Source organism: Choloepus didactylus, chromosome 1 (assembly GCF_015220235.1).
Source record: "Choloepus didactylus isolate mChoDid1 chromosome 1, mChoDid1.pri, whole genome shotgun sequence".
In the NCBI taxonomy this organism is placed as follows: Eukaryota; Metazoa; Chordata; class Mammalia; order Pilosa; family Megalonychidae; genus Choloepus; species Choloepus didactylus.
Window position 1 is genome coordinate 170,336,004 of NC_051307.1, and position 23,599 is coordinate 170,359,602.

Here is a 23,599-nt window from a genome sequence, read left to right on the forward strand (position 1 = left end):
GTAGCTTATGAGGGGTGACAGTGGGATTGGGAATGCCATAAGGACCAAACTCCACTTTGTCTAGTTTATGGATGGATGTGTAGAAAAGTAGGGGAAGCAAACAAACAGACAAAGGTACCTAGTGTTCTTTTTTACTTCAATTGCTCTTTTTCACTCTAATTATTATTCTTGTTATTTTTGTGTGTGTGCTAATGAAGGTGTCAGGGATTGATTTAGGTGATGAATGTACAACTATGTAATGGTACTGTAAACAATCGAAAGTACAATTTGTTTTGTATGACTGCGTGGTATGTGAATATATCTCAATAAAATGATGATTAAAAAAAAAAAAATAAATAAAGCCATCTAATATATAGATATGGTATGTTACACCATAAAATATTAACTCTGTACTGGGTGTTGGGATATTTTGGGATTATTTTCTTTATATTTTCTTGATTTTTCAACAAATGTGTACTTTGTTTATAATAATAAGATAAATGATATTTTTCTTTAAAAATCAATTAATTCATTAATACTCTTCCATTTTCCTTTGAAAATTGATAGTTTTGTATACGAAGAATTCTGACATGCAGTTGATTTTTAAAATGGAAACAGATCAGGTAGTTCTAAATCAAAGCAAGAAAGGCTCATGTAAAATAACATAGTGATTTACTTTATTAGTAAATAGTCCATGACTATCCTGATTAATTATTTCCTGGTGAGAAATAAGAATTTCCCTAGTTTATGGTTACATTTCCTTGGAATACCACCAAAGCCATAAGCAGTTTGCATTCCTGCATAGATAAGATAGCCCCTGGAATCTTCCCAGTGCTCAACTATTTCTTTGATGACTCACTGAAGTGGTTGATTTTCTGGTATGAATGTTAAACTGACATATATTTATTAAATGTCTGTTAGGAATTTAGATATTACTAACTACTGAGCATACCAGAGAGTATGAGGCATGGTTTCTAAAAGAACTAAAGTATTATTAGGGAATAAATACTTTGAAACAAATGGAAAAAAATAAAATAAAATTATTTAGTCCAAGTACTAAATTGACTGGAAAGGTAAAAACCGTGGTATTTATAAAATGTAAATGATAAGTGTAGACTGGAAGTTTATGGTAAGTTTCAAGGAAAAGGTAAGACAGTACCTGGCTTTGGGAAGAGGAATTTGGGTCTGAGAATGGAGGGGGATAACATTTCAAATTGAGGGATGAAGGTCTAACATCCACAGGGCTGCACTGGTTAGCTGTGGCTGTGTTTACAGCAGTTAGGTAAGAATTAGGGATTTGGTTAGCTCAGGACAGTAAGGCCATCTGACTGGAAGATTCCTGCTTTCCTGAATAAGGAAGTGAGGAAAGGGTGGCAGGGATCTGGTAGGATGCTTTCTGGGGGCCCTGAAAGTAAAGCTAGGAAGTGCCTTTTCTTGGCTTCTCTGACACCATACTCTGAGTTTCCTCCCACATCTCTGACAGCTTCTTCCCTGTCTCCTTTGCTCGGAGCAAGGACACAAGATCCAGCATGAAGGAGCTCGAAGTGGCCAAAGCTGGAACAATTTCAGCAACCAAGCAAAGTGGTGGATTATGGCAGAAGGAATACAATGAATATTCATAAGACCATAACTGATGTAACTAAATGAGTGAATTATAATGGGAGAGAAAGAACAACTCCTCCTTACAGAAGAAATCCAGTTAATAAATGTAAAAGGAAAGAAGGCAATAGGAAATCACCATTAGAACGCGAGCAAAACTTGCAGCACTCAAGATCCACTAATGAATGCTAAAATTAGTGGGAAAAGGTTTAAAGAGAAAGTGGATATTTGCATAGTCTCAAAGTATCTGCCCCGATATTTATTATTTACAAACAGAAAAAGAGTAGCTTTACAGTAAAATAAACAACCTAGTATACACACCTTAACCAAGTGATCAAGGTTAACATTTCTACTAAGACACATTGACACCAGGTACGCTCTGATATAATGCATTGAGAAAGGCTCATCAGCTCTCTGGTATCCTTCCCAGTAATGCATTACCTCAATCTCATCATGAGAAAACATCAAATAGATGTAAATTGAGGGACATTTTTCAGAATACCCAACCAGTACACTAGAAAAGTGTCAAGGTTGTGAAAGAAAAGAAAAACTGAGTAAATGACATATATTGGAGGAAACTAAGGAGAAAAGACAATATGGGATCCTGGGTTGGATCCTGGAAGAAAAAAAGCCTTAATGGAAAAATTGGGGAAATCTGAATAGTTTAGTTGAACAGTATTATACCAATATTAATTTCTTACTTTTGACTATTGTACTATGGTTACGTAAGATGCTAATATTGGGGAAAGCTGGGTGACAGATATACAGGAATTCTCTGAATATCTCTGAAACTCTTCTGTAAATCTAAACTTATGTCAGAATAAAAAGTTAATGAACAAAACATATACAGAGAACTCTCACTCCTCAGGTATCTCTGGAGGGATCTTGTTTTCCTGTCTTTTTAGAATCTTCACATTCTTCCTTTGCATATTTAAAATCCCCACACCTTTAGTCCTCACACATTTTTATCTCCTCATCTTAAAAATGAAAATCATTGGGTCTTCTGGATATTTTGGCAGATTGAGGGGCATAGTGCGGCTCTCTTTGCTCTTCAAGTAAAGAAATGCTAGAAAGTATTGACAACAAATTAGACACAATTGAGAATCAGAATTAGATACTAGAAGACAGATTTGAGGAAATAATCATCTAAAGTAAGATCAAAGAACTACACCAAAGAAAAACTGTAAAGATTAAAGGTTGTCTAAGAGTCATAGAGAACAGAAGAAAGTTCAATATTTTTCCACAAGTAATTCTACAAGGATAGAATAGAGAGCGAAGAAGCAATGCAGAATTACCCAGATTCTTTTACTGCCAGAAACTAGTAAATCTAGAAAGATGCAGTTTAAATTTTGACTTCTCTGTGACGGCATCTCATAATCTCTCCCTTCCTTAAACTTCTTAATCATTGGATCTGAACCACCTGAAGAAGTACTTAATTATATTCTCCATCATGGGTTAGCAAACTGTAGCCTGCGAACCAAATCGTAACCATTGCCAATTTTTGTATGGCCCCTGTCTCCTATAAATTTATTATAGGAATTAGCTCATGTGACCAAACCCAATTGGTATGTCCAAATTCTGTAGGGCAGGCTGCAAGCTGGAAACTCCAATGAGAGTGAAGTTGCATTCCCCAGGAGAAGCTGACTGGCTGAAGAAGAGACAGAAATTCTTTTTTTCTGCTGAATTTTTCAATTCTGCTTTAAAACTTCTAATTGGTTGGATGAGCAGACTCCCTTCATTGCTGAAGATAATCTCCTTTGTTGATTGTAGATGCAATCAGCCATAGAGGCAGTCAACTGATTAGAGATACTAATTCATCTATTAAGTACTCTTACAGTAACAATCAGGCCAGTGCTTATTTGACCAAATAAATGGACACTCTTATCTAGCCAAGTTGACACATGAAATCAACCATCACAGCCCTCAAGTTAAGAATTGTGTTTACATTTTTAAATACATGAAAAAAAGTCCAAAGAAGGACAATATTTCATAGCATGTGAAAATTATATGAAATTCACATTTCAGTATCCAATAAAGTTTTACTGTAACACAGCCATGCTCATTCATTTATGTGTTGTCTATAGCTGCTTTTGTGCTACAAAGATAGAATTTGAATAGTTGTGACAGAGATCATCTGGCCCACAGTGACTGAAATATTTATGATCTGGCCCTTTGCAGATAAGGTTTGCCAACCCTTGTTCTACACAATTTGCTGATTCTGTCATGCATGAGTCTTGCCTCCTAAATTTGTTTGAAAACTACTTGAAATCAGGAACATTGTCATACACTTCTTTTGTCTCCTGATACCTGACACCATCAAGGGTAGTTATGGATTATTCCTTTAGCAAATTGTGACATGGCAAGTACAGAAATTAAGAAATGAATCTGACTTCATTGTGTAGAATGGATTAGAAAGGAAGAGGAAAGATAATAGCTTGTATGCATTAATTCAGAGTTGAAGGTGGCTGCTATCACATTTGGGGGGTGTAGTATTATGTGACCTGGTTATGTGTGATGGGATGGGGTAGGGTGGACAAGACAGGATCTGGAATAAGATCCTCCCAGTTAGGAGGCACAGGCCAATGGGGAGCAGATGGGAGGAAGTTCAGTCTGGCAGAAGACGTGGTGTCCAGAGGGTTGGGCTTCACAAAACCCAGAAAGCAGGGACAACAAGAACCAAGGAACACCAAGGAATAAAGGAGGAGGGAGCAGAAGGCACCTAGAGGCCCATGAGACTGGCCCATAGGGCACAGTTACCAGGCAGCTCAGCTGGCTGGGCTGCATTCCCCCAAGACTCGGAAATAGAGACATTAGCCAAGGTGGGGTTCAGAGGAAGAGTGCAAGGTTTGTATGGTGTAAGTTTGAATGGGTCTTACTGGTATAGGAATCTCAGATGGAGCTCTGAGCTGAACCAGGTGTGAATGCCGGGTCCTAGAGTATTAAGTTGAATCTTAAGTTCTTCCTACCTAAAATCAGAACTGGTTCTAGAGACTAGAGATGGGGTGGCCACATAATAAAGATCACAGCCCCAAAATATAACAGCATCCACCTTCATGGCTGAATTACTGCACATAGCTAAAAGGGCAATGCTGTGAATGTGGGAAAACTCACTAGGTAAGCCAGGGCCTCCAATATACAGCACAGTGCAATGGCAGTGGAAGGAAAGAATCAACTGTGAGAGATACTTGAAAGAAAACTTGATTTGTCACATGCTCTCAAGAAATCAAGGAGAAGAGACCTAACGGAAGTGACAATATATGACAAAATGGAGGTCATCTGGTGCAGCAGTCGCTGCCAGCAGTCTGCCCCCGTGCCTTCAGCATTGTCTGCTCTTGCAGGAGGCTGCTCGCTGTGAACACCTGCACCTCTCAGCATGCAGCTTTGTCCTGATGGTAAGTGAGCTCAGTCGTGTGCACAGCTGTCAACGGCCCCAGAAACAGCCGTTAACCAATGAGGGTCCTTGAGTTGGTGAGTAAAAACCCCCCTTCCTTGCCTCTCAGGTGGGATAACTCTGAGGCACGTCCTGTATCTGTGCTGTCTACTACAGCCACTAGCCACATGTGGTTATCAAGCATGTAGGCTGCGGCTAGTGCAACTGAGGAATTTTTAATTTGATTCGATTTAATCTAATGATACTCAGGCCATTTATTGGAAAACTTAAGTAGTATGTTTGGAAAAACTTGTTTACATGACTACTTTTTCAACTGTAAGTTTTATGAAATCTAAAAGCAGATCAAGATGAAATTTTAGTGCACAAACTGAGATGTACTGGAAGTGCAAAACACACACCAGATATCAAAGATTTAGTCAAAAATATAAAATATCTCATTAATAACTTTCATATTGATTGCAGGCTGAATTGTTTTTACATTTTTGGATTTAATATTTTGTATTAAATAAAATATATTATTAAAATTAATTTCACCTGTTTCCTTTTTTCCTTTTTAAAATGTGGCTACTAGAAAATTTAAAACTACCAGTTTGACCTGCCTTATATTTCTATTGGGCAGTGCTGGTCTACAGTCTTGTAGAATCCCCCAGTAGGATCAAGCTCCCATCGCCCGCAGTGGCAACTGGGTTGTTAACAGGCCCTTTATTGGCTTTCTTTCCTGTCTCCTTTACCTCCTTCTCTAGTTAGGTATCTTGGGATCACTTTCCAAGATTGCACTAAAATCCCTGGTATGGAGTCTGCTTGTGGGCAACCCAAGCCAAGACAAATAGCAGTAAGAATAGGAAAGAATTTTAGAGATTACCTGATCTAGCCTCTTAAATTTATAGATGAAAAAACTGAGGTTCTGAGAGGTTAAATGACTTAGTAAGGCCACTCAGCTATTTAGTTGTGAATTCAGAATTTGAGCTCAGAACTCATGACCACAAGTTCAAGCATTTCCTCACTGAATTGCATTGCCTTCTAAAGGATATTGGAGCTTTCTGAGAAGCTGGTTTCGAAAGAGCAATGGGGCAATTAGGACTCAGGAGATGTAATAAGACACAATTTGATGTTTGCTTTCCACACTCCCTCTAAATTGCTGTGGTGGTAGCCTTTCCTTGCCCCTGAATAAAAACCCAGGAAGGCTCAATGATTCTTCTGGTCATTCGTATGTAGCTTGAAAGTCCTCCGGTCAGTTTTGGCCACAATCTCATTTCTGAAATCAGCGTATCCAGTCCCAGAATTAGTCAAAATTGACTTAAGGTTAATTCTGCTCTGTTTCCCCACTCCTCATCCTCTAGCTTGCTGATTGCAGTTTATGATCCATCAGGGGTTGGAGCAGAGACATAAAAGGGGAAAAGGGAAGCAGAAAAGTTCTTACTTAACTGGTACCCATTTTAAGTTGGTGATATCCTTTCTTATGTCTGGCAGACATTTAAAGCTGACACTTTCTCTCTCGGGCACTTTGGTAGATTCTGTAGCGTTTCCTCCGCTGGGCCTCTCTGAGTGAAACTCCATTGATGTGGTAGCATCTCCTTTGACAGCTACTCCCCCTCAGCCCCTGGGTCTCCAGCAGTCTGCTTCCTACAGGCTCTCTGTTGGGGTCCTCTTGAGGATTTTAAATTACTCCGACCTGCCACACCTACTCCGGGTTCGTGCACATTTGACCAGCTGTCAGCGGGGAGCAGTCACCTCCTGGATCAGCAATGCCGCCCCCCGCCCCCGCTCCCATCTTGCCACGGAAGCTGCTTTAGCTTTCCCGTATTGGAATCAAGCAACGCCCCATCCCTGTTCCCCCAACTGGAGGGAACACGTATCAAGCAGCGTCCAAATGGGTCCCGTTGAAGCATCCTCATCAGATTTGGAGTAGTAGTGTTTCCTGATCCCTCTTGGAGTCTGAACTGAAGAGTTGTTCTCTTTAAATTACCCCCTCACAAATTCCTCTTTCATCTAGCAAACCTGATATTATTCCATCCTTGAAGTGAGTGAGGGGTTCCAGGAATTTTGTAACCAGCTTCAGCACACCTCCCCTGTAAATTTCCATATGGTCTAGCACCTTTTATTTGTTACGTGGCACTACTCGAATGTGAAAACTCTACTGAAACTACCAACTTAATATTTTGATAAGGCTGATAACTTGCAGAGAGTGGTGTTGGGAAAAAATAAAATAGGCATGGTTAATTTGGACCTTTTATAATTGGAGCTTGGCAACAAAAGAAAGAAAGAGTAGGTGACCAGGTAAGTAGTAGATATAGCAAAAGTTTAGTTCTAGTGTTTTGTAATTATTTTTAAAATAAGATATGCAAGACTTTACACATTTCAAAAGATCCTCAGTGAAATTTCAGAGCAAAAATAATGTTTTACTGTGGTATCTTGTTTTTTTTTTTTTTTCTTTCTTTCTTTCTTTCTTTTTTTTTTTTCTTTTTCTTTTTTTGGCTTCAACTGTGTGCTTTGTAATGAAATAAATAAGTATTGGATCTCTTGAGTGCTGTGTGATTTCCTTTGATAACAACTAAGACGCGGAGGTTTCAATTGTTTTTGATCCTCTTTGATCTCCCTCAGCTACTCTTTTCTCAGCATTGTAGCATTTTGAAATTTTTATACGAGAATGAACAATAAAAGTTAACACTGTTATTGTAATTAATTTGAGGAGTATGGCTGTATCCACACAATGAAACCATTTGCAATCATCATCTTTATTTTTGTCTAGGTAGATTATTATTTATTTGCATGTATATAGTACAACTGTAGCAATAACAAGCAAGTATCTCCTTGTCTTTCCCAAAGAAATACTTAAAAAATTTTTAGACCATTTCCCCCTTGAAGTTTAGTGTTAAAGCATTTCAAACCACATGCATGTTTGAAAATTCATCTGTTGTAAGAATGACAGAATGTTTAGTAACCAAACTCCAGCCACACCAAACTCTAAATCCCTTGTTTGAAAATTAAAAATACAAAGTGCCTAAGTTGGCAGCATTTAATGAGCCCTTTCCAGTATTGTCTAGAAAACAGACTAGGCAGAGATGGATAATTCATTAAGGCATTCCACTAATAATTATGTACAATGGGTAAAGTGGGAACACACTCAGTTTTGATGCCATATCAACACAGAATATATAAGCCATGACTGTTTTCTGCAAGTTTAGCTTTCATTTAGTATTAGCCTCATTTTTAAAGAACAAAGAAAAAAAGAAAGGGGAAAGATGTAATGTTAATACGCTTCTTTTCTTGATCTCTCAGGGAGTGGTCTTTTTAAATAAGGGGCTTGAACTTGACCTTCTCAATGGCACAAAGGTCCAAAGCACCATTTTTTAAGTTATCTTTAAATTTTAATAATTTTACTCATGTGCGGTGGTTAGAATCAGACTCTCAAACCCTAAACCATCAATCTTTTAGGGTAACTGATTGGCAAAGAAGATTAGCTAAGGAAAAAGTCTATGAAAGGCCGATATGTATTTTCTTGATTTCTATATCAAAGAAATCAGCTGACTGTTTTCATGTCATTATCACTGTAGTATTTGAGTTTGCAAATACAATTTAATTTTTAGTTAGATTGAAAAAATCTTTAACTTCTTCATAAATCTAGTTTTAGGTACCTGATGTTTAAAACTAGATTTTTAAAATTTTTTGAAAAAATTATATTCTCAGTGTTGGCACAGTGGTGTGGAAAAAGAGACACTGTCATATGCTATTGGTGAAAGTATACATTTTAAAAATCTTTCTGGAAGGCAATTTGGCCATATCTATTGAATGCCTTAGAATTTTGCATAAAACCTTTAAAACAGCATTTTTACTTTGGGAGATTCATGCTAAGAAAACAGTCATAGATATTTGCAAAATTATAATTACTAGATTTTATGGAAGTGTTTTTGGTAGATGCCAAACCTGAATAAAACAAGTATTTAGCAATGAAGCTTCATTCAGCTATTAAAAATGATACAAGAGAAATATTTACCATCTTGAAAAGGTAGGAAAGGCTGACTAAAAACAGTACACACAATGTGATTTTCTTTTTTTAAAAAAAATATTTCATAAGAAAATCTGGGGTGAAAACAAACAGAAATGTTGAATGATATTTCCACATGATTGAATTATGCACACCATTTTTTCCAATCTAGAAATAGCACTTTAAAAGTATTTTTAAAATTAAATGCATACAATGTGTAGCAATCTCAAACCATAGAAAAGTAAAATAAAAAGAAATAAAAATTGTAAGCCCTTCTCCCTGCAATTACATCATTTGGGAGACTGTATACTTACGTAAAATCTTAAAGTCTTATTTTTTTTTGTTTAACAGTATATCTTAGGGAGTTTTACATTCCAGTGCATACAGATCTACCTCATTTTTAAAAACTGCTGCATAGTATTCTATAATATAAATATATAATAACCTTCCTTTTCAACTACTCACACCCTGACTGTTCTGCTCCAACAGAAGTACCTCTAGTTTATTGACCTATTTTCCTTTTCTCATTCCCTCATTTCCTTTCTACTCTTTACTTCTCTCCATTTCCAGTTTGATAGGTATTATTTCAGTAGAGTATCTATTTCTCCCCTATCTGCAAAACCCCAATACTCAGTGCCTTGTAGCCAAGCAGACAAGTTCTGTTAAAGGAAATCTTGCTGTAGGGTAGCTATTGCCAACCTCAAATAGACTCTCAACACTACTTGGCAATCATACTAATTTCTCTGGTTGAATCACCCTTCCACCATCTACCACAATCATTCCAAGCTGCCTCAATTCCCCTCAAATGTCAGATTTCCCCATCTCCCCTAATATTCCCACCCAACAGTTGATGGTGCCTCCTAGTTTAAGAGAAGATTGAAGCTTCAACTCCTATATACCAATTTATAAACCTCTATTTTTTTCTCTTTTTCCCTATTGCTACACTGGAGGAGATTTATCTGCTTTGTGGATATTTTATTTAGGAATTTTGTATGTATATTTATACATAATATTGCTTTAATGGTTTTCCTACATATAGATGATTTACTTAGTCTTGATATCAGGGTTTTTCTACTTGACATGTAGAATGAATTGGGAAGCACTCTTCTTCACCCCCCCTCCTCCTCCTTTTTCTATGTGCTGAAAGTGTTTAAATAACATAATAATGATCTGTCCCTTGAAAGTTCAGTAGCAGCATTTGGCACAGGTCTTTGGTAATTGTAATAGTGATGATGTGTTTAAATCCTTGACTGCCCTTCAATTTTTCCTATAACTATTGGTCTATCACAGTTTTCTCCCACTTTGTGAGTTAGTTTTGGTAATTTTTGTCTTTTTAGAAAACATCTACTCCTCTAGATCAGGGATTCTTTTATTTTGCAATGTAACCCTTTGGCAGTTGATGAAGTTTATGGACCTCTTCTTACCACCATTAAAAAAAAAAAAAATTTCCTTTCTGGAATTCAACTCTTATTGTGAGTGGAGTCACATGACATTCTGTGTCTTCCTACAAACAATGTGGTTTTTTTTTTGTTTGTTTGTTTTTTCTGGTTTTCTCACAATATTATTCCCAATGTGCTCAGAACTTTCGTGGAATAAAAATGCACAAACCATGCACGCATAATAAAATGTGTGCTTGCCTTTACCTCATAACACACTGTGCAAAAAGGGAATAGAAGAGAAAATCTAATAAATAAAGGAACCTCTGCTGCTCCTGTACTTACAGCATGCATGACCTCTATCAAGGCACAATCTGTGATAATAAGTTACTTTAACTAATACTTCAATAGTTATCTCAACCATGTGATTCGCTTGAACTCGCATGGCTTATCTTTGTAGCTCACTCAATCATCTGTATTATTAAACACCATGATTTCTAATAGAGTTAAAAATTCTCATTTCAACTGTCCAATTTTGCAAAACTTCAACAGGTAATGGAAAAAATTTACCTCTTTCCATGTAGTTGAACAAACAAAGGTAGATTAGAATATTAGAGAGCAAAATAGAATATTAGAGAGCAATTTGCAGGAGTATATATAGGCAAGAAGTACGAGAGACTGTACAATCTACAGGCTGATCTGGTGACTATCATACATGGTATTTTCATATATGTGCAACAACTGAAAGTGATATAAAAATTGCCATGATTTGTACTGATGACAACATCACAGATATTCTAGTACCACTATGTTTGTTGCCTACATTTGTAATTGAAGGTCATGCTATATTTCATTTAGAGGTTAGTGGAAATAAAAATGTAATTTACTTGGCTATCCAAGATTATGGACCCCCTGAATATAGAATCTGGGATTCAAAATCTAGCCTCTAGATTGTAAATGTATTGACATAAAGCAATATATAATGTAATGTTCTCTCATTTTATGTTTTTTTATTTGCTATGTTTTGTTTAATTGATTATTTCTGGGGTATAAGAACCATACAAATGACTTAAATACCTCAATCACATTAACAAAAATTATTTAAACTTAAGCAAGAGTTTATTTCCTTTTTTTGCTACTTCATATTTTATCCTATGCTTTTTTCTTTATTGTGTACATTATTTTTTTGGCTTGTTTGAGTATTACATCTGATAATTCTTATAGGAAGAGTTGATGTATTTTAAGCTGTGAGTCTTTTTATGTCCAGTAATGTTTTTCTTTTATCCATATAGTTGATTGTTAATTTTGCTGCACATAGTGTTCTAGGTTTAAAATAATTTAATACCAGAACTGAGAAGAAATTATTTCTTGTCTTCTTGCATTCAGATTTGCAGATTATCATTCTAATTTTATTCCTTTGAAGCTGAAACTAACTTCTTTTTATATTATGGTAGATTGAGTTACATACTCCAGAAAAAAAAATGTTATTAATCTTAATCGCATTCATGTGTGTGGAACCCATTATAAATAGAACCTTTTGAAGAAGTTATTTTTAGTTAAGAAGTGGCCACCTGAATCAGGATGGGCCTTAATCTGGATTACTGAAGTCCTTTATAAGCAGAAGAAATTCAGACAGAGAGAAAAAGTCATGGAGGGGAGCTGGAAGCTGGAAGAACAGAACTGGAAGAGAAAGGAGAGGACATAGCCATGTGATAGGAAAGCCAAGGAACCCAAACATTGCCACCAGCCAGAACTGTACTGACTCTGGGAGGAAGCAAACCTTCTAGCCTCAGAAACTGTGAGCCAATAAATTCCTATCATTCAAGCCAACTTATTGTGTGGTATTAGTTACAGCAGCCTGGAAAACTAAGACATATCTCTTTGAAAATTTTTATGATTGTCTCTTATCTTTGAAGCTCTAAATTTCCACCAAGTTGAGAAAATTCCTGCTTGGTAGTAGATGGTTTTGCAAACTGAAGATTTTCACCTATTGATTTTTTTTCAGTACAGGGGGACTTTACTTTATTATTATTTAATTATTCCAATCTTACATCTTCTTTGTACCCTCTTTATGGAATCCCTGTTATTTAGAAATTGAAACTTCTGAATCCAGCCTTTATTTTTCTTCACTGTTTCCTCATACTTTCTACATCGTTATAATTTTTGGTGCATTCTGAGAGAACTGCCTTGCTTTAAATTGCAGTTCACTGTTTTTTTCATCACTTGAAATCTAAATAAAATGGAAATGAAACCAATTTACAAGTGTTTTCTTTTTAACATATATTGGGTCTTAATTTCCTCAGGCCTATTGGATTTTATATGCCAATGTTTATATTTTGCTCAAATTCCTTTGTAAAATTCCTAATTCCTTTGTTGTTTGCATCCTTCCTGTGTTTTCAGCAGTGTGATGGATACCTTTTTACCTCTTTTTTTTCCTGTGATTTGGAGTGGCGGGAAAATAAAGTTTTAGCCAACCGTCTTGAATCTGAAGTCTGTTTATTGGTGCCTAGCGTATGTGAGGTTCTCTGTTATTCATTGAATGAACAAAGCAAACAAAGAGCTCACAATCAAGTAGAACATCATGAACATCTCAAATATCAGGCATTTCACTACAAGGCACATGGAGAAAGGTGGGGGGAATGACCTGAATGGTAAGTGGGGGGCCACATCATGAAGGCCCATTTTTGTATACTTTCTTAAGGAGTTGGGATTTTATCATATATGTAATAGGAGCTATAAGGGGATTAAAAGTTTTTAGGAAGATAATTTTGTGAATCCATGAAGGATAAAAAGGAAGAAGAAAAGATTGGAAAGGGGAATCCATTTAGGAGGTGGTTGGTATAGTGCAGAAGAATGATTATCACCTGAACTTTTACAATGGCATCAGAGACTGGAGGAGGAGAATGATACACCTGGCCCAATCCTGCCCTCTATGCACTTTTTTTGGAAATGGCATGAGACCCCATGTAAAAAGCTACATCATTAACCAACAAGCACAATGGCGCCCTTTTGTATTTTGTTTTGCTGCTTTTTTCTTATCCACACTGTTGAGTAGTAATGAGGAAGGGAACTGTCAGTGACCTTAGAATTTATGGATTCCAAGCCACATATTTCATGCATAATAGATTGACCACAGTGATGCTAGAAGATGAAATTATAGTGGGATTGTCTAAGTACCTGAGTATCAGGGAAGGGGAGAGATCACGTTCAATTAGAAATTCTGAACCTAAGTAGCCAGGTGTGATAGAGAGCAGTGCCTCTTCATCCTTAAACTCTGAGGTAGATTCCGAAGTTCTCCCCAAGTGTGTACTGGGTGGTTGAAGAAGGCAGTGTTCTCTGGAAGAAAAGAGGCATTCTTAGGTCAAGGGTAACCTTGTACTGTAGTAGAATTTACAGACAAGGTCACAATTCTTTGACTACAAAGGTAGGCCCTGGAAAACTTTAATAAAAGCGTAATAATGAAAGTGCTTGCTCTTTTCATTGTCCTATATATGACAGAGCATTGATGCATCCTGGCAAGTCAGAGCTGGAGCAGGTGTTGAAATTTTAAATGGACAAGTAAGTAGCATAGAGCAGTAGTCCGGTAGTGAGGCTGGATGAGATCACCAAAGAAATGGGTGTATAACAAGAAATTATGAAAATGCTTTTCAATTGTTTTCTTTCAAGTTTCCTAATGCCAGATTTAAGACAGTTTCTGGATCCAACATTTTGACTGTAAAGTAAAACTATGTCTTCACCACCATCAGACTCATGATACTGTGTTATGTTAAGATATTCTTGTAAAAATGAGTTTCCCATAGGATACAAACCTTTAAGTCTCTAAACTGGCAAAAAAAAAGTTTTTACAGTCTAAGATACAGATGTTTCAGGCATATTTACATTAACAAAAAAGATATTTGAAAACTATATTCTGAATATTATAGTACAGTTTAAAAATTGCTTGAAATTTGTATCATGAATTAATACCAGATAAGTATTCATTGTAACTTAAGTTCAGCATCTATATTTGGTAAAATAGGTTTTACTAAAACATATTTTTTTTTTATTTTTTCAAACAGTATGCATATTTGTTGCCTGTCAACTAATATTTATTGCATGGCCACCATGTGCCAGCCACTGTCCTGGGTTCTCAGATACACTGTGAGCAAAACAGATAAAGTATCCCTCTCTTGTGAAGCTTACGGTCTACTGTGAGGCGAGAGATAGTAAGCAATAAACAGAGAACATAACTTAAGTAGTTGGAAAGAAGTGCTATGGAAAAAGTGAGCTAAAACAAACAAACACAAAAGACATCCATAAAACAAAATAAAGGGAATCAGGAGTGTGGTGGGAGATTTCAGTTTTAAAAACTTCTTCAGGGTGGGCCTCATTGATCAAGAAATATTTTAGCAAAAAACATGAAGGAGGTAAGAATAGGACTATATCCTAAAAATCATACAAAGAAAAATTTGTTTTCATTGGAGAAATTAGGATTTATCTTCTACTTAAATTGGCATACTATTTTGATTAGCCACAATCCCAAATCCACATGATCCCAGCATGTCATCTAAAATAAACTGAGGATTTTTCCACATCAATTGTCCAGCTACTTCTTTTGGAATAATTTATATCAACATATTAGTTCACGTCTATCTAAGGATCCAAGATGAAGGTTTCCCTCTTTGGAAAAAAAAAGTCTCATATACATTAAACAAACCAAGTGTTGTACCTCTGAAAAGATTAAATCCCTCTGCATTCACATTTCAACCTCTACTATACTTGAAATCATAAAGCTTCATGATTTCTAAGAATGATATAAAAAGATACAGGGATTTTTGAGTAAATATAGGGCTCAAAGTATTTGAAGTATTCATTTTTTTTTAGTTCAATAAATAGTTTTTCATTTGAAATGTGTACATGTTTTTCCCTTCCACGTGTGTTCACCTTCCTAACTGAACAATATTTGTTTGCTCATGATATAAATGCCTCTGCAATAAAAGCTTAATAGTCAGACAGCAGTTTCAATCTGATTGCACTGAATCAAATGCAGTGATTTGCCGTCACTCTTTCATGAGATATTAATTTTGGAGGTTATTGGAATAAAACCTATGCATTATATAGGTTTGTCATTTCTATCTATTTAAAGATGTCTATTTTTATTACTTTTTGATTATTGTCTCACTGTGCTAAATATTAAACTATCTCTTCTTATTTAGTCAATATTTTAAGGAGCGATGAGCTTCATGTGCCAACTTTTTAATTTAATTGATTAAAAGCAAAACTCATTTTCTTAATCACAGTTTGCTTGGCATTGCACAGCTCAACCTGCAGTGGGACAAAAGAATACAAAACAAATAAGCAATCTGTAGTGTTTTTTTTTTTTTTTTAAAGTTTGGAGCAGTAAAAACAAATGTAAAATCGTACCCAAATAAGCAGTACTAATTAAGCTGTGGGAGATGCATTTTAAAGAACTAAATCAATGAAAGGAAATAGTTTACGCCTTTTCTTTGAAAATCAAGTACTTATTTGTGTTCTTATTTTGGGTTAGAAGAATTTGTACATTTACCTCAAAGAATAGTGCTAGATCGTTCCTATTAATAAGACCACAGGAAACAGAAACATCAGTGTTTGCTCAGCTCTGTGCTAGGTGATGTGAGGAGCAAACAAAAAAGTTCAGAAAACTTCATTGCCTTCTTTGCCTTGAGCGGATTTTGCAGTGTAATGGGGAAAACAAATTCTAATCACTTTGTAACTTTGCAGTACTTAAACATAGCATGCCACTCAACATGTTTGAACGTGCTTACCTCCATAGTGTGTGATGTACTTTCCCATCTTACAACTAGTGACCTCCTGGCTTTTTGTATACATGCAACTAATGCTCCAGCACTAATGTTATACTTTATTAGGGTTTGCCATATGGTAAACACTGTTCTTTCTTTTTTTAATCTTCCCATTATGTGAATTTTTTAACACCTACTTTTTGCTCAGTCCTAGCAATATAGAGTCAAGTAGGATGAGTTTCTGACCTATACATACAGTTTATTGGCAGAGGCAAAGGGGCTGCAGATACCTAGAGACTGTGTAGGAAGAAATGTCTAATTCAGTGGGGTGAAGGCAAGGGAGATAGGGGGCATTTCAGAGAAGACTCTTTGGAAGAGATGGAAGCTGAGCTGAGTCATGAGGGAGAAGCAGGATTAAGTTAGGAGAAGAAGGTATAGGGAAGGCATTTAAGACAAGTGAACAAAGTCTACAAAGTAAGGATGCAAGAGAGAGCATTTGAAACACACATCACTGTTAAAAGCAATGACATTTCACATATGTCATTTTCACTCAGAAAAATAAGCAAAATCAAGATGCCAAGTTTGAAAGATTGGTATCTTATTTCACATCTGAATTACTGTGAAATCCTTAAACACAAATTGTATACTCCTTTGCCTTTTATGAAAACTGGATGTTTAAGCATTTCCCCCTTTTGCGGAAAGTAAACTTTTCATAGGGTATCAGTTTCCCTTAATTTTCCTAAATGTCCTATTAGAAGGGAAATATAGATGTTTCCTTGCATCCATAAACTCACACGATCAACTTTATGCATTTCTTTGGAATTGGCAACACACATAGGGAGAAAATTCTGCTTTGGTCTGAAGCCATCTTCCTGGGCCTGACAGCAAATTTTAGACCCTCAGGCCTTCTGAGGCAACAACAACCAGGGCATCAGTACAGGATGTTGACACCACCCCCAGACACACACACACATAATGAGCTCACAAGCATTTTTCCTTGGGAGCAAAAGCAGACGGTATGGTTGGGTTTTCTTTTCTTCATCAGAGGGGTATTTTGGACACTACTTGATGTTTTTATACTTTTAAAATATCCATTTAGAGATTTTTCATTTGTTACACAGAGACTGTAGCTGTGAACTCTTTCTGTTGGGTTCATATAACTGTTTGCCAAAATGTGACCTTTACTATCTATGTTAGAATCACCTGGAATATTTAGGAAAAATAAAAATTACCTGGTTCACTAAAGGATCTACTGAATCAGGGTATCTGGGTATGGGCTTAGAATGGAGTATTTTTAGAAAGCCCTGGGTGATTTCTGAAGTACCCTAGAATTTGAGAACCTCTGGTATAAATCTTACATCTAATCTGACCCAGGGTCAACCATTTAGGGCCAAAAGTATGTGAAAAACAGTAACATATGTTTGATGAGTTGAACTTAATTATCTACAGTTCAAAACTAGTCTTGAATCCTGATTTTTATCATTTAAAAATTCCTTCAAACTATTATGGTATATACAATGTGCATCATAAATTTTTGCACATACAAGACTTTCTGAAGTCCAAAGCTCAATTTTAAAAACATGGAGCTCGTGGCTTTTATTTCTCCCCAACACATTTTGATTTGTTTTACAGAGAATTCTTTATTCTTTTCTGACTTATATCTCTCAGGGTTATATTTGCCTACAGATTTTTCTTTTGGTATTTTGGTATTTATGACAGCATTGCAACCCATTTAAATTATTCCTGAGATACCATTCCCTTCAAATGCCATAAACATTTTCTTATCCCACTAAAATGTCTAGTGTTATATTTTCTCTCCTTCTGTTAAAAAAAGACCCTGATTACTGCTCTATAATTGAGGTTTTTTGACTCATGAGATCTGTATCTCTTCAGACAATGTCTTAAGCCCCTGCTACTTTGTAAAAATACTTCATGAGTTTTCTTGGGTTCACAATTGGAGAAACTAAGGGGCTGGGGTGATTTTAATGTTTTCTTACATCCTCTGCTTCTTCATGATGAGGTGAAAAATGAGAGGGATGTAACGACATTTTACAGCATCACTGATGCTGGGAAATCTAACAAATATGGGATTCTCAAAGTGTGATGGCACAGGGCTGCCCAAGCAGAATCAGATCCTCTTCTTTCTGAACTGTTGTATTACTGCATCTGCTAAGTTCAACTGGGGAAGCAAAGCCACTATGAGAATCATGGTAAAAGAATTCATTATAAGACCTCACACAATTGTGGGAGAATATGGAGAGGAGTCCAAAAGGGAGAGTTGGAGGATCAGATAATAGTGACCAAGAAGCCCTACTGAAACACTGGTTTGAGAGAACAACTGATAGTTCAGGTAGAGATAGTTATCTATCAGACAGAGAGAGTTTAGATGGAGAATCTGGGAAGATAAGAAGGACCAGCTGCTGAAGTCCTACTTCAAAGGAGAGCTGGTAGAAAAGTCCATAGAAAGCTGTTGCTTCTGCATCAGGTGGTGGGGTTATGTGGCTGTACATCAGCAGGTCTAACAGTTGGGAAGAAGAACAGCTGTTCCTGGAGTGGTGGAGGAGAAAGGATAAGCAGTAATCTATTGGCATCTCTGTGTCTATGTTCCATTGCCTCTAACCATAAAAACCTTCAGAGCACATTGGCTGCAGCTTCACTGCCACCTTCCAGAAATCACACATGAATTTCTCTCTTGGTCATCTCTGATCTGGAACCTTAAGTTGCAGAGGATTCTGGGCTAAAACTTCTAGCATTGCCAAGTTTACAAGGTATCAATGGAAAGTTTCCATGATCATTATCTGTTCCACGACATTTTGTTTCATTAATTTTTATAATAATAACCAGGATTTTCTTTTAAACTGTTTTAAATAGTTAGAAAATTGTAGCCTCTCTTCCTCCTATGGTTAGTCTCGTAATTTCTACATTGTTGATATTCTACAAATGCATTTTTCTTAATCAAATTGAATGTTATTCTGCAAAGTTACTAACTCATTTGCAAATGTGTTCCTAAGAAGCTGTGTAAAGTCTCTGAGGACACCAAGGAACCATCTGAAATAGTCTCCATGACTGTAACAGTAAGTCATTCACCTCTCTGGATCTGATCCATTGCATTTCATATAAAAGTCTCTTGATAGCAGTGTATTTTGGATCCAAGCCAAGGAACCATCTGTTTGTTAGCCTTTGCTGCATAACAAACCACCCAATCACTTAGAGGCTTAAAACCACAATTCCTTATTTCTCCTGATTCTGTAAGTTGACTGGTATCTCCTCTGCTGATTTTGCCTGGGTTTGCTCATGATGCTGCATCAGCTGGAGGATCATCTGGGCTGGAAAGTCCAAGACGGCCTCACTCATATGTCTTGCAGTTGGTTGTTAGCTGTTGGTTGGGCCACATTTTTGTCTTCCACATGTCTTTTAATGCTCCAAGAGGCCATACTGGTTTTCTTAACATGGTGGTCTTAGGGTTAGTACTTGAAGATGACAGAATTGGAAGCTGCAAGTCCTTTTAAGTCCTAGCCTCAGTGTCCCACAATGTCACATCTGCCATATTTTTGGTCAAAGCTCTCACAAGTCAAGGCCAGATTCAAGGGGAAGGGAATTGGACTCTACCTTTCTGGAAAGGAGATGCCGGATATTGCAGCCACATTTTCAATCCACAATGCTGTCTTGGTTTGCCAGGGCTGCTATGGCAAATACCACACAATGGATTGGCTTAAAGAACAAGAATTGATTGTCTCACAGTTTTGGAGGCTAAAAGTCCAGTAACAAGATATTGGTAGAGCTTACTTTCTCTTAAAGTCTGTAGCGCTCTGGCAATCCTCTGTCCCATGGCAATCTCTCTCTCTTTGTGTCTGCTCCTCTGATTTCCTCTGACTTCTGGCTTCTACTGACTCACTGTGCCTGAATTTCCTTTGTTTTATAAGGGCTTCAGTCATATGGATTAAGGTGCACCCTGATTCCATTTGGCCTCAACTAAATACAATCTTTGAAATGCCCATTCACCTATGAGTCCCTCTTTAACTAATGATGGCATCCCCAAAGGCCCTATTTCCTAATGGCTTCACACCTTCAGTAATGCAGATTAAGGCTTGAATATATGTTTTTGTGGAGGGCTTGATTTTATCCTCAACAAACACCATCTCAAAGGAGAAATTTTCTTATAGTTAGATTTATTTAGAAAGAGTCCTACACTACACAGTTATTCCTTATATTGGTGGTTTTCAACCAGGGTTGGTTTTGTCCCCACCTCCCCCAGAGGGCATTTGACTTTGTCTGGAGACATTTTTGATTGGTTGAAGGTGCTTTCGGCCTCTTTGGGTAGAGGCCAGGGATGCTGCACAGCATCCTACAATGCACAGGGCAGCCCCCAGCAATAAAAAATTATCTGGTACAAAATGTCAGCAGTGCTGAGGTGAGTAACCCTGCCTTTTATAGAATATAATTCTAGCAAGTTGCCTGAGAAGAACTTTGGTCAGGAATAATACCTAAAGGCATTCTTTTTACACAATCTGAAATGCTTTAAAATTTTGAAGGGACATAAATTTCCTTTTGGATGAAAAGGGACTTTAGGCATGGTGGCTGTCTTTCTGTCATTCATTATTTATGAGCAAGCCATTTTAGATAGAATATGAACCACTCAAACCCTTCTTTAAGATTCAAACTGAAAGCAACACTTAAACTTCGTCTATTAGTTTTAATATTTCACCTCTCATTCTGGCTTCTAATTCAAACCTAGGTGATACCCACCCACACACGCATGTGCACTTCACACACACACACACACACACACACACACACACACACACATACATACACACACATTATGTTTTAGATATTTCTGTCAGAAATCTTTTAAGGGCTCTCCCACATTGTTTTATAGGTTGTGAAGTATGTATTAATTGGTCAAAGCCCATGCCTCATTAAGTCAGGAATAACAATTTACACAGGACTATGTGATGTATATATTTAGACACAGGCTTACAGAAGTTACAGAAACCTACCATAGATTCTCTACTACATTGTCCTTAGGGGACACTTACATTTATGAAGTTTTCTGTCCAGAAAAAAGCAGAAAAATGAATAAATAAAATTAGAAATATTTTTTTAATAGGAAAAAAAAAAGAAAAGAAAAGAAATTAGTGATAACCCAAAATAAGGTAGAATTGTACATGACAATAAATGAGACTTCCTTAGGGAGGACCAAAATAAAGATGCTGAAAGGGAATGTTATTGACAGTTTTTCCATTCAGTTTTTTAATAAAATTTTTTAAAAAAAATTAAAATGGGTAGAAATCAGTCATGAACCATAGCTCTGATCCACGTTCTATTGGCAGTTCTCAAGCTATTCATGGCTTGGATGGTCACCAAGTTTGCTAATTCACCTTTCTCACCCCAACACACCCCATCTGCTTCCCTCCTGAAGGTGTGTGATCACAGGTACCTTACCTTATCAAGAAGGATGCTTTGACATCCCCCCCTCAACTGACAGAGGTTGTTTGTTGTTGTGCCTGCTCCAAAGCAGTGTTTACTAATGATGATAGAGGGAGTAGATAATTTGAATACCTAAACAGGAGTTTGCTATATCAGCCCAGGCTTGAGGATTCTTGCATAATTTGGGGATGGTGGGTGGAGGGTGGAGAGAAAGAGGGAGGGAGGGAAGGAGCGAGGGAGAGAGAGAAAGCAGAAGAGAGAGAGAAAGAGAAGACATTCTTGCAAATTCATGAATCCATTGAGATCAACAAAATAGTTTCCCTAATCTATGGATGAGACCAAATTCACAGCTATAATTAAGATCACTTTTGTTGCCTCAACAACAGATTAATTTCTCTTTTCAGCTAAAGGGTTGGTGTCATGAAAGCAATATTTTACTAGAGAGAAATTGCTGAAATCTGTTTGCTTAACAAAGCAATTATTGATAACTCACAATTGCTTACTGCTGCCCGAATCATCAACTTGTTAGCAAAAACAGTCTAATGTCTCAACAGTGATGTGTGTTTCTACTTCAGGGAAGACTGAAAAATAGTATTTTTTCATAGAGATACATCAGAAAACAATAACCCTTAAACTATGAGATGTCGTATCCACATAGGCTGGATGAGTGCTATGAAAGTACTAAACACATATTTGAGTTTTCTGCTTCAGGAGTCTTGACTTTTGTCCCCCAATCGATATCTCACTTCAAAATGATAGTGATGGATAATGGAAACAGATGTCTTTAACTTGTGGTGTCACAAAAACAAGCTCTTTTCCTTAGAGACCTTAACATATCTTCCAAGGAGCAGATAAACGAACTAATTTTGAAGTGCTCTTGGAATGCAAATATTTTCTTTGCTTGGCAGCAGAAAAATGTCGGTATCCAAGGCAAGCCTTCATCAACCTTGAAGTAGTTGCTTTTGTTTGCTATTTTTGTCAAGGCTTTTCCTTCTCTGCACTCACAAGTAGATAGCAGCAGCTTCTGGTGACATTGCCCAGTTCTAGAGTTCTTGAAATTGTAAAACACTAGTTTTGAAGTATAACTGTGCCCATTTCTCAAGATACCAACTACACTCACTTAAATGGCTCACGAGGATAGCTTTATCATTCAAACCACTTTAAGGCATCACTTCCTCCAGATGGTAGTAATAAGAATAGTGCAAAATTAAGACTCTTTTCCAGTAGCCATGATAATGATAACACCTGATATTTCTGGAGAGTGTTAGACCTTTACAAAGTACACTTAGATGCATTACAGAGAGAGGCAGTGCAGTGTAATGGTCAAAAACGTAGGCTTTGGAGGCAAGGAGACATATTTTTTTGCTATGTAAAGGTTCAGTTTTTTTATTTGTAAAATATAGATCATAGTACTTCCATTGTAGCATTATTATAAAGATTAGATATGTGTTAAGTAGCTTAGTTTTGTGACTGCATCTTAGCACCACATAAACTGTTAGCTTTTACTGTTACTATCATAATAATGCAGGTGTCCTTTTCACTACTTATAGGCTCCACTTATTTAGTTAGATCTTAAAATAGTCATTATAGATTTATGGCTAAAACATAAATTTTTTTAAAAAGCTACATTAGAACAGAGGTGTCTGGAAAATTTGCTCCACATTCCAACAACAGAGCACAAGGTAACACAATAGGCATCTGAATCCTCCATGACCCAATAAACCACATCTTTATTTTCAAGTTCCTCCAAGATCATGGATTCTAGCTGACATCTTCTAAGTAGTATCTTCAAACACTGTAAACACTGGTTAAAACATCTTCTCGCCTATCAATTTTAAACCAGAGTCTAAAATTTGGATAGTGCTGACGAAGCACCAAATAGTGCTGAAACAGATTGAATAATTTCCTATTTTTGCACTCTATGCCATCAGGAGCACCTTCTTTACGATCTTTTTCTGAGGTGCTAATTCACTAAACAAACAGCACATGTTACCTCAGGCACCAAAAATCCTCCAGGACTCTCCCAAGTTGCCCATATTCCTTGAGATGGTTTGGGGGCCACAGAAAGCCCAACAACTGT